Below are 12,935 nucleotides of genomic sequence, written 5' to 3' on the forward strand. Positions count from 1 at the left end.
TGTTCATGAGAAAAACATGGGAAAGCCCCCTCTTAATGGCACACGCATGCAGGAGGTGATCAAAGGCTGCACTGGGGTAAACATAAAGCCTCTCACTTTCCTGCTCCTCCTGTCCTCTGAAGCAAAAGCCTTAAACTACCGGGGAAGGGGATTTAAGACTTCTCACCCACGAACGAAGGAAAAAGTCTACTGCATCTGGGGGAAACAGAATGGAATGTGAGAAATGTTCAGTTGATCCATTTACGTGAGTGCAAGGTTATGAACTGATTAATTATGATAATATGTGTTAGAATAGAGCAGTGGTTCCACAGTGCTTGTGTGTACCAGAATCACCCGGAAGACTTCATTAAAACAAGATCTCTCAACTCCACTCCCAGAGTTTCTGAACCAACGTATCTAACGTAAGGCCTTAGGAAAATGTATTTTTAACAAGTGTCCAGGTGATGTTGATTCTGCCAATCTGGAGTTCGTATGTTGAAAATCCCTGGGATAGAGATTAACTCTGCAGGAGGTGGCTAACTGAAAAGGTGTTGACTGAGAAGTTGGCAACTTGATCTGGATGGTGTAAAATTCACCAAGAGTACATCATTTCAGATGTATGCATTTTATTCTATGTAAGTTATACCTCAGTTTTTTAAGTTTCCCTTAAAAAATTAAAAGACTTCAAACTGCTTCTAATGCTATAAATAGTAAAAATGAGCCTTACTGCTGACAACTTATTCTATGAATTGATAAAGGAATTAAGCATGTATCCTGCTCTTCTCGTACTTCAAAGCGATCAAAAGATTGACAGAAAAATCTTTATAGAAGAACCACAACTAGTAAGTACAGAAAAAATGATGGAATCACAAAGTAAAAAAATCTGAAACACTCCATTAAATACCAAAACACCTCTCTAAAAAGGAAGTGTGACAGTTAAAACTGGAACTATTAAAAGCTGAGTTGTAAATAACACTAGGGGTTAATTATGCTGTTTTCTCTACTCATTATGTTTGAAAGCATCCAGATATTTCCATTTAAAAAAGTAAACTCTGGCTGGGCATGGTGGCTCACACCTGTAATCCCAGCACTTTAGGTGAGACAGGTGATCACCTGAGGTCAGGAGTTCCAGACCAGCCTGGCCAACATGGTGAAACCCCATTTCTACTAAAAATACAAAAAAATAGCTGGGCGTGGTAGCAGGTCCCTGCAATTCCAGCTGTATGTATCTCAGGGATAACACAAATAGTTTCATAGAGGAAGCAATGCTTGAGCTGAGCCTCAAAAGATAAACAGTAAATAGAAATAAAGACACTGAATGTGAAAAACAATAAAGCCAAGAGCATAAAGAAAATTATAGAACCCAGATTCCAACAAGATGGCCGAAAAAGAACAGCTCCAGAGTGCAGTTCCGAGAGAGAGAGAGAGAGAGAGAGAGAGCGAGCGAGAGCAAGTGATCTCTGCATTTCCAAGTGAGGTACCAGGGTGATTTCAATGGGATTGGTTGGACAGTGAGTGTAGCCCAAGGAGGGCAAACCAAGACAGGGTGGGGCACTGCCTCACCCGGGAAGTGCAACGGACCGGAGGATTGGGGACTTACCCCCTACCCCTACCCTGCACTCCAGTTCAGATACTGTGCTTCTCCCATGGCCTCTGCAACCCACAGACCAGGAGATCCCCACCTGGCTGAAAAGCACCATAAGTTAACAGCACAGATCTAAGCAGCAGCTTCAGCCAGTGCCGCGGGTTGTCAGCACAGATCTGGGCAGACGTTTTGACTAGCACCAAGAGCACCTGTGGGACAGACCTACCTGCTCCCCAGAAAGAGGGAAGCTGAAAGCAGGGAGACAGGTGATATCACTGGGTGGTTTCCACCCCCACAAAGTCCAAACTGAAGCCCTCTCACTTGAGAGTTTCGCAGCCAGCACACCAGTTCAAGCTCAACCCAGGACAATGGAGCTCAGCAGGTGAATCATCTGAGGTCAGGAGGTCGACATCAGCCTGGCCAACATGATAAAACCCTGTCTCTACTAAAAATACAAAATTAGCCAGATGTTGTGGAGCATGCCTATAATCCCAGCTACTTGGGAGGCTGAGGCATGAAAGCTGATTGAACCTGAAAGGCACAGGTTGCAGCGAGCCGAGATTATATCACTGCAATTCAGCCTGGGTGAGAGAGACTCTGTCTCCAAAAAAATAAAGAAAGAAAGAATTATCAAATCTTAACTTCTTACCTTAACAACTAACAACTACTAGAAAAGTATATTTATTCCCATTTCACAGATGAGGAAATAGGTTTAGAAAAGTTAAGTAATTTGTCCAAGCTCATACAGAGAGTAAGGCATCAGGTTCAGTGGCACTTAATATGGTAGGAGGAGGAGGAGGTGGTGGAGGTGGAGGTGGATGTAGAGGTGGAGGTGCTGGTGGTGGTGGTGGTGGTGGAGGTGGAGGTGGTGGTGGTGGTAGTGGTGGAGGTGGAGGTGGTGGTGGTGGTGGAGGTGGAGGTGGAGATGGAGGTGGTGGAGGTGGAGGTGGTGGTGGTGGTGGAGGTGGTGGTGGAGGTGGTGGTGGTGGTGGTGGTGGTGGTGGTGGTGGAGGTGGAGGTGGTGGAGGTGGAGGTGGAGGTGGTTGAGGTGGAGGTGGAGGTGGAGGCGGAGGTAGAGGTAGAGGTGGTGGTGGTGGTGGTGGTGGTGCTGGTGCTGGTGCTGGTGGTGGTGGCGGCGGTGGTGGTGATGGTGGTGGTGGTGGCGGTGGCAGCAGCAGCGATAGGGTAGCAACAGCAGCTAACACTTACAGCTCTTACTATGTGCTATGCAATATTCTAAGGAATTCACATATATTAATTCATCTAATCCTCACAACTTAATGAAGTAAACATAATCTTTATTTTACAAATGAAGAAACTAAATAGGGTCACACAACTAGTAAGTGTGGGGCCAGGATTGAAATTTAACCATTAACCTATACAGCCGCTCTCCAACTATTTTTCTTAAGGTAACATTCAATGTATCTGTGTTTCTCAAACTGCAGATCATGATATTAATTTCTTCGTTTATGACAAGCAGATTTTGTTGGTAAATACAAAGAATAGAATAGAATGAACTATCCCATTCCTTTCCCAGTACCTTCTCTAGTGCTGAACGAGACGACTGAGATACTAGAGGTGACAAACTACACGACAAGCCAAGGTAATGGTTGCATTTAGTTTCATAATGGGTAGGGGGAGGAATAATCAAATTTAACAGTGTAAAATATTTAAGAACATATTTATGGAGCACAAATCAGAAAACCTGTTTCTTCTGTAAGTGCAGAAGTTACATAGAATAGAGAAAATATTTAAGAATTACTCAAAGCAACTGCAGAGTTAGTTTCAATGAAAAAACCAAAAGAACAATCAATTTTCTTAAGAAATCAATACTTTAGGAAAACTTTTAGAGGAATATGAGAAAAAAGGGGGGGAAAGGAAAAGCAGAAAGTTAAAAAAATGCTCAATTTAACTTTAATAAGCCAAAAAAATTTAGTCACAAAACACAAGCATGCAAAAACAGAGGGGGGAAAATGGTGCCACCAGAGCCTCCTGAAGAACTGAAAACAAATATACAAATTGAAGTTTTATCAAGAATATTACAGTAAAAAACACTTTAACAATGTGTTAAGATGGACAGGAACTATATCTTAAAATAACTTTTCGCACAAACATAGCTAATGCCAAAAAAATGTAGCACTGAAAGAAAATCACACAACTACCACAAAGAATTAAGATTCTTAAACATTAAGCAAAGAAAATACTTCTCACCACCTCAGGAAACTAAAGGTGGCTGAGAAATCTACAGAGAAAAGTGAAAAGCAATGTTCTAAACAAGACAATGACGTAAAACCAAATTGGAAGTACACCTGGGTGGTGCAGGGAGAAGTTTTGAAAAGCAAGTGGAGAAAGAAATCTTAAGGGAGAGAGAGTGAACTGAAAACCAGTCAGCTTGACAATTAAAAGGAAGTTAAAGAAACAAACACAAATTATGTAAACAAGCAAGCCTGTGAAAGATTAGTCTATAAAATAGTAAACAGTATTATACTGACTCAGCTTCCTGAAGCCAGCCCTCATAAATAGGATCAGTGCCCTTATAAAAAGCTTATTTTCCCCTTCCACCATGTGACAACACAGCTATTAATATAAGGCACAACATACAAGGAAGAAGGCCCTCAGCAGACATCAAATCTGCTAATACTTTGAACTTCCCAGTCTCCAGAAATGTGAGCAAAGAATTTCTGTTGTTTTGAAGTGGCCCAATCTAAGGTATTTTGATACAGCAGCCCTAATAGACTAAGACAAGTATAATAAAATGCATTTATTTTATATACATATTTTGGCTTTAATAAGTATCTCATATAAGTAACGCCAATATAGAACCTAAGATGGTTACAGCTTCTGTGGCTTCTTAACGTTCAGTTGCTTTCTTTAACTTAATTTGGCATATCCTAAAGCAGTCTTTTCCAATTTGGCATATCCTAAAGCAGTCTTTTCCATCTTAATAATAATGGGTAATTTATCCTTGCCACAACAATAAAAATACAATAGACAATATCAGAAAACATCATATATAGCCGGGCACGGTGGCTCAAGCCTGTAATCCCAGCACTTTGGGGGGCCGAGGCAGGTAAATCACGAGGTCAAGAGATCAAGACCATCCTGGTCAACATGATGAAACCCCGTCTCTACTAAAAATACAAAAAATTAGCTGGGCATGGTGGCACGTGCCTGTAATCCCAGCTACTCAGGAGGCTGAAGCAGAAGAATTGCCTGAGCCCAGGAGGCGGAGGTTGTGGTGAGCCGAGATCACGCCATTGCACTCCAGCCTGGGTAACAAGAGCGAAACTCCGTCTCAAAAAAAAAGAAAAAGAAAACATCATAAATAGTGAGACTGTTTTTGACACTGTTTCAGTTATAACTCTGGATATATGTGTACCATGTAAAATACATTTCTATTGAGTCACAGTCAAAAAAAGCTTGATGAACACTACACTACACTATGAAATGTGGGAGTCTTTCCCACAAGAAGTGAGCAAAGAGCCCCTGAGATTCCAGGTTAGGAACTGGCACTAGAGCACTTCATAAAGCATCAGGGGAAGCTTTGACAAGCATGGCAGCTAAGACTTTGTTGGAGTGAACCAGCCCAAGACAGCTCCGATGCCCTGTTACAGAGACACCACTCTCTATAGAGTCACTTGGTTAACTTCTTTACGGAAAAACAGAAGTAGTTGAAAATCGACTATTAAAGACTAATCGCTGTTCCACAGAAAGGTCTTTTTCAAATATGCTTCTTTAAATTCCCTTGAACATTACAAGACTAAAAATACATAAGGGCAAAAATATTTTTATGTAAATGTCTAAGAATTTTTTTTCTGTATAGGCACTCTTTGAAATATAAAGACCCTACCAATTAACTTTTACAGACACGGAAAGCTTGCACACTAGCTCCCACTCACCTAGAGGACTGCTATCCTCATTATTCCTACTCCCAGAGTGCTTCTCCAGTAAACTAGCAGGCCTGAAGAGATACTGCCACCTAATGGCAAGTGCAATGAACTATGTCTTGTGGCCCTATTTCCATACCTCACTTTGGCTCCTCCACCTTCAACATTAGGCCTCTAAAAGATTGGATGCACACAAGTCACCATTTTGCCTATCTTGCTCTCATGAGTGATCCATCCCACACAATCTCTTATTCCAGCACTATCCATAGAACATGGTGCCATAAGAAATGCTCCCTATCTGTCCTTACCCAATACATACATCTGCCCTGTCAATACAATAGCCACTAGCCAAATGTGGCTATTATTACAATGTGATAAGGTTACAAAACAAGCATTCGTAAACTACATTAAAGAAATATAGTCTTGCCGGGAGCGGTGGCTCACGCCTGTAATCCCAGCACTTTGGGAGACCGAGGCAGGTGGATCACGAGGTCAAGAGATCGAGACCATTCTGGTTAACATAGTGAAACCCCGTCTCCACTGAAAACACAAAAAAATAGCTGGGCATGGTGGCGCGTGCCTATAATCCCAGCTTTTCAGGAGGCTGAGGCAGGAGAAGTGCCTGAACCCAGGAGGTGGAGGTTGCAGTGAGCCGAGATCGCGCCATTGCACTCCAGCCTGGGTAACAAGAGCGAAACTCCATCTCAAAAAAGAAAGAAATATAGTCTGAATGCAGACCAGTGAACTCTCACTTAATTCTAATTGCAATGACATTTCCAAGCATTAGATTTTTCTCCTTTCTTATTAAACTATTTATAAAATACTCTATATTTTAAAATTTCTGGGCCAGGCATGGTGACTCATGCCTATAGTTCAAGCTACTCAGGAGGCTACAGTGGAAGGATCACTTAAGCCCAGGAGTTTGAGAGTTCGAGTCCAGCTTGGGTAATATACTGAGACCCAGTGTCCAGAAGAAAAAAAAAAAAAAAAAAGCCAGGCACAGTGGCTCACACCTGTAATCCCAGCACTTTGGGACTTTGGGAGACCCAGGCAGGTGGTTCAATTGAGGCCAGGAGTTCGAGAACAGCCTGGCCAATAGGATGAAACCCCATCTCTACTAAAAACACAAAAATTATCCAGGCATGGTTGCAGATGCCTATAATCCCAGCTACTCAGGACACTGAGGCACAAGAATAGCTTGAATCTGGGAAGCACTGATCTGAGATTACACCACTGTACTCCAGAGTCAGGAAGACGGAGTGAGACTCTGTCTCAAAAAAAAAAAAAAAAAAAAAATTATCCCTATAATTCTACCACCCTAACACAACTATACAACTATTCTCTCACGTATCCTTTTACATTTGGCTACTGGCTACTGTACTGACAGGGCAGATATATGTATCGGGTATGTACCTTTAGAAGGTACTCACGTACCCTTCTAAATTTCATCTATACACACACAGTCAGCTACATTAACTATCTAGATACAATTCAATGTTCTACTTTTAAAGTATCATTGTTTTATAAATATATCCCACAGTTCTACAGTTATATTTCTTATTTTAAGGGCTATATTACATTGAATTAATGTGCTATAAATCGTTTAACCACAGATGACTGGACCAAAGATTGTAACTATCTCTATCCTTCAATGTACCACTTTTAAAGCTACCCTGGCAAAATGAATACAGAGGAGGTAAGAGTAAAAAAACGTGTCACATGATGAAAAACTGAAGCACTTATAAATGGTTTAGCCTAACAAAGCCAAGAGCATATATAACTGTTGCTGTCAAATAGTTTAAGTTACTACATAGAGAGTCAAAATAGGTTAAGTTTTGACAAATGGGCAGAACTAGATCAATGAACAGAATTAAGAAAAGGGCAGCTTTCAGCCCAAAATAAGGAAAACTTTTCAAACTATCAAAATTATTCAAAAAAGTAAACTACATAAAAAACACTAAGCTGTCCATCTGTGAAAGCATTAAAAAAATAAGCTAGATAAGCACTTGCCAGAGATAGTGCTGACTCTTACAACAGGTGGGAGGCAGTACTAGGTAACCTCTCAGGTCTCCTTTCACTCAAATATTCAAATATTTATTAATCGCCTGTTATAATCCTAGCCATGTGCTAGGTATAGAAAAGAGCACAAAACAGACAGGGTCCCTATGCTTTTTCCATTTACAGTCTAGTGTAGGAAATAAAGGAAAAGAAAAAATAATAATTACAAATCACAAGTGCTGTAAAGGAAAACGATGAAATGCTATAGTAAAAATAACAAACTAAGCATCAAGGAAGGCCTCTCAGAGGGAGAATATTTAAAGTTGTGGACTAAAGAAGAGTTAAGCTATGCAGAGAGCGCTCTCAAGCAGTGGAAAGCCAGTTAATATATAAGCTGGGGAGTGACACAATCTGATTTACATTTCTCAAAGATCACTCTGGCTGTTATATAGAGAATGAATAGGAAAGAAGAAAATGTAGAAGCAGGAAAATCAGGTAGGAAATTAGGTAGGAGTGCAGATGAGAAATCATGATAGACTAGGCTGGTTGAAGTCGATGGATAAAAAGGCATACCAAGTTTCTTTATTTTGAAACAAGGTCGGTCTCTGTCATATAGACTGGAGTACAGTGGGATGATCACAGTTCACTGCAGCCTTAATCTCCTGGGCTCAAACAATCCTCTCATCTCAGCCTCCCTAGGAGCTAGGACCACAGGTACATGCCACCACACCTGGCTAACTTTTTAATTTTTGTAGACAGGGGGTCTCACTGTGTTGCCCAGCCTGGTCTAGAACTCCTGAGCTAAAGTGATCCTCCTGCCTCCCCAAGTGCTGGAATTACAGTCACGAACCCCTTCAACCCAGCCAACAGAAAGGTTTCAAGACATACAGGGAAGACAGATGCTAAAGGACTCAGTGATGGGTTAAACGCAAAGGATAAAGTTAAAAGAGAACCCAAATAAGCTTAAAGTTTCTAGCTTGAACAACTAACGGGGTTGTGCTGTCATTTTCTGAGAAGAAAGTTTAGGGGAGGTATGGATGTGAATCAAAACAGGAAACCAACTTTAAGTATGCATGATTGTCTTTCTACCCTTAATAGAAAGTTTCTACTAAAAACTGCTCATGACTCATTCTTTTCTCTTTAAAAAGCAGTCTGTGGAAGGGGAAATACTATAAAGGTGACTGGGCCAATTGAAAAAAAAAATTGGAATACAAATGGTAGATTAAACTATTGCGTCAATGTTAAATTTAGTGAGGTCTATACTGTACAATTTTTAAAACATCCCTATGGTTAGGAAATACATATTGAAGTACTTAGGACAGGCATCCCCAAACTACGGCCCGCGGGCCACATGTGGCTCCCTGAGGCCACTTCAGGAAGGGGCACCTCTTTCATTGGTCAGTGAGAGGAGCACAGTATGTGGTGGCTCTCCAACAGTCTGAGGGACAGTGAACTGGCCCCCTGTGTAAAAAGTTTGGGGATGCCTGACTTAGGAGGTAAAGTGCCATGATATGCACGTAAACATACATACACACACACACATACATATTCATATATACATATATATGAAATAGAGGAAATAAGAAAATGGCACAAAATATTAACAACAGGTAAACCTGGATAAAGATTTTATACTATTCTTGGTCTTGCAACATTTCTCTGAGTATAAATTACCAAAATTAAAAAAAAATTAAAAGTTTTTTAAGACAGTCCCAGATTTAACTTATTCACATCAAATAATTCAAATTCCTTTAAACTCACATGTATTTCCCTCCTCAAACCACTCTATCATGTCTTATCCATCACCCAGAGTAGTGTCCCCATGAGGGAGACAAGGAACATACACAACATACTCTATAAAGAAATGGCATAATAGCCGGGCGCAGTGGCTCACGCCTGTAATCTCAGCAGTTTGGGAGGCTGAGACGGGTGGATTACGAGGTCAGGAGATCGAGACCATCCTGGTCAAAGTGGTGAAACCCCGTCTCTACTAAAAATACAAAAATTAGCTGGGCATGGTGGCGCATGCCTGTAGTCCCAGCTACGTGGGAGGCTGAGGCAGGAGAATTGTTTGAACCCAGGAGACGGAGGTTGCGGTGAGCCGAGACTGCGCCATTGCACTCCAGCCTGGGTAACAAGAGCAAAACTCCGTCAAAAAAAAAAATTGAGGACTGCAAGAGGTTTGCAATCTGCTATCTCCCATGAAGCAGCATGTCCTTAACTGTGCTCTCTGAAATACACTCTGTCCTTACCTGTAACAGGTGGCTAGATAATAGACTCCTTTCAGTTCTAGATCTACTCCTCTCATGTAATATACAGCAATAAATCTATCAAATCAGCATGATCATGTGGTATCTGCAGATTAGATGTTCCTCCTACAAATGCCCATGGTTTAGCTGGGTATCCCTGGGTACAGCAATTATTACACTATTTTATTTTTAAAATTATGCTTTCCTGTGTTCTACTTTCTTCAGTAGACTGAGAGCTCCCTTAAGACAAGCAGCATGAAATATTTAGTTTTTTTTTTTAATTCCTAAAGACTACTCTAATTAATAAAAAAGGCTGCATGTAGTGGCTTACGCCTGTAATCCAAGCACTTTGGAGGCCAAGGCGAACAGATCACCTGAGGTTGGGAGTTCAAGATAAGCCCGACCAACATGGTGAAACTCCATCTTTAAAAAGATAAATATAAATAAATAAATAAAACAGTAAAAAAACACTAATAAAAGCTACTAAGTGAAGAAATGAAGATCACACTGAAAAATCTTTCTTATGATTGCAGCTCTACTAAATGTTATACTATTCTAAATAGCATATTCTACTAAATGTTACTTTTTTGCCCTTGGATATAGCAGTATGTAGAAAGAGTCGTACTCTAATTCAGTAGTGAAGGAGACATAACTTCTAGGGTTGCTGATAAACAAGTGAAATTGCCTATAACCTGATACATAATCCCAAAATCTTGTTTACTTCAATAATTATTATAATTTTATAAAATATGATTAATAAAAAGTAAAATATCTTAGGCCTGAGTCTCAACCACACCTTAAAGTACATTATATTTAACCCACAGTACAATTGGTCAATACAAGGAACACTTCAGTGAAGAGAAAACACGTCATAGTCTAGACAGAACTTTGTTCTGTATTATCAAAGAATTTAAGTAAAATTATGTAAGTTAAGAACAGTCAACTGAGTAAACAAATTAAAGTCTAATCATTTTACTGTGAAAGGGCAGTTTTTCAATGCTACAATGGAACTTGCCAAAGAGAATACCATTCAATGAGAATGTACATAAAGTACTCCAAAAACAAAATTGTGTAAGTAGACATGTATCTTTATCCCAAATGATTATATGGTAACACTTCAAAATGTCCCAATACCAAATGTCAAAATACCAAATGCTTTTAAGGTATGTTTATGAGCTATATTCAGAGGAGGAAAACACAGTGTTCCTTACTCAGCTACGTATTCTGTCCATACTCTTGCTGTCAATTCTCCTATTTCCCTTTAGATCTCCCCATCTCATGAGATACAATGCACATGATAATTTGCAATAGTTCTCAAACCCATCCATCCTGTCCTCTCCTCTCCTCTCCTCATTTCTTAATCTAGAATCGTACTAGCCAGTATTCTACACAGGCCTACTTAATTTTCTGCCTTCCATTTCTTCCCTTTCAATCAATTTTTCACAATTTTCCTGAGGTTAATATTTAAAATTGAGTCTGATCGTGTCACTCTTCAATTTAAAAACCTCCAGTAATTTGCTAAAGTACAAACACCTAAACACAGCAGCTGATATTTATTAGGTACTTGTGTGCCAGGTACCAATGTTACCTAATTTAAATCTCACAACAATCCTACAGTGTAGATATTTTTATTATTCTCATTTTGCACATTTAAGGAAATTGAAACTTAGGGAAATCATATATAGACACATAGCTAGTGAGTGAGTGCATTAACCAACAAACCACTAACCAACAAACCCTGCCTTCCAACCATACAAACCACCTAAGGATCTATAACCATAAGATGCTCTTTCAGGAGTCCTTATCGAAGTGCACCCTACTCCCTTGACTCAAAATGCTACTTGTTCACCATGGGAATTCTCTCCAAAGAATTTTTCCTTTCTTTCCCACCTTCCCTAGGGAAAATGCCCTGGGCAGAATAACATAAACCAAAATGATACACAAATCCGACTATCAACTTCAAAATGCTACAATACGGAGTACCCAAATCGATTTTCCATTTTCCAAGATAATGCCCAGGTGACAATCTACTGCCAGCCTCATAAACCCCTAAATTCATCAGAAAGTAAATAAAGATAAACAATAAAGCAACATGTATTCAAAAGATAACATTAAAAAGGAAAAAAAAATAAAGCAACAGCAAAATTTTAAAAAATGCTTTCTAATACTTTTGTAAAATATTCAAATATAAATTCAGTTATTTTGAAATACGTTATATGTGCAAACTTTTAATCTTTTCTTGCCTTTTCCCTGTAATACTAACACATCATCTGCTTAAGCCTTAAGTAAATTTTTTGTAAAAAGTAAAAATTACTTCATAACAATGTCATCTAACTGAGATATTTAGGAAACTGCCCTTTAATGGATACAGAATAATTAGTTGGTGGTTTAAGCCCTATTCTAGGGTAGTCAGCTCAAAACTATATTTCGTGTTTAGCATTCCTACTGGCTATAACCAAAATGCATTTCCTGAATATGTGTTACATATAATATCCAGGACCAGGTGAGGACTTAACACTAAACGGGCTTTTTACAGTGGTGTACTTCAGATGTTAGATCTAGCCCAAGGAAACAGTAAAGAGAATGAAGAGAGAAGAGATACCTCACCAAGACTTGAAAACAAATGGAAAATGAAAGATAAGAAAAGTCTGGATAACTCCCAGCTTTATAATTTGGACAACTGAACGACTGGCAGTATCATTAACTAAAATGGGAAAATGAGCTGAATAAATGAACAAGAAACAATAAAGACAGCTGGAAAATAAGAGGTATAAAAGAGAAACAGGGCCAGGCATGGTGGCTATAATCCCACCACTTTGGGATGCCAAAGTGGGTGGGTCACTTGAGGTCAGGGAGACCAGCCTGGCCAACATGGTAAAACCCCAACTCCACTAAAAATACAAAAATGAGCTGAGTGTAGTGGCAGGTGTCTGTAATCCCAGCTACTTGGGAGGCTGAGGCAGGAGAATCGCTTGAACCTGGGAGGCAGAGCTTACAGTGAGCGGAGATTGCACTACTGCACTGGGCAACAGAGTGAGACTCCGTAACAAAAAAGGGAAGAAGGGAAAGAAAGGGGAGAGGGGGAGGGAGGGAGAGAGAGAGAGAGAGAGAGAGAGAGAGAGAGAGAGAGAGAGAGAGAAGGGAGGGAAGGAGGGAGGGAGAAAGAGAGGGAGGGAGGAAGGGAAGGAGAAACAGGAGACTGAAGCTTTGGAAGACAAGAAAGTGTCAAGAACATGG

General features: G+C 40.0%; 1 protein-coding gene across 6 annotated transcripts in view; it reads right to left on the reverse strand.

The window, feature by feature from the left end:
- The window catches only part of CCSER2 (coiled-coil serine rich protein 2), a 172,768-nt gene that overhangs the window by 145,031 nt on the left and 14,802 nt on the right, over positions 1-12,935 (reverse strand). The window lies entirely within an intron of this gene.

Source organism: Saimiri boliviensis, chromosome 12 (assembly GCF_048565385.1).
Source record: "Saimiri boliviensis isolate mSaiBol1 chromosome 12, mSaiBol1.pri, whole genome shotgun sequence".
NCBI classification, from domain to species: domain Eukaryota; kingdom Metazoa; phylum Chordata; class Mammalia; order Primates; family Cebidae; genus Saimiri; species Saimiri boliviensis.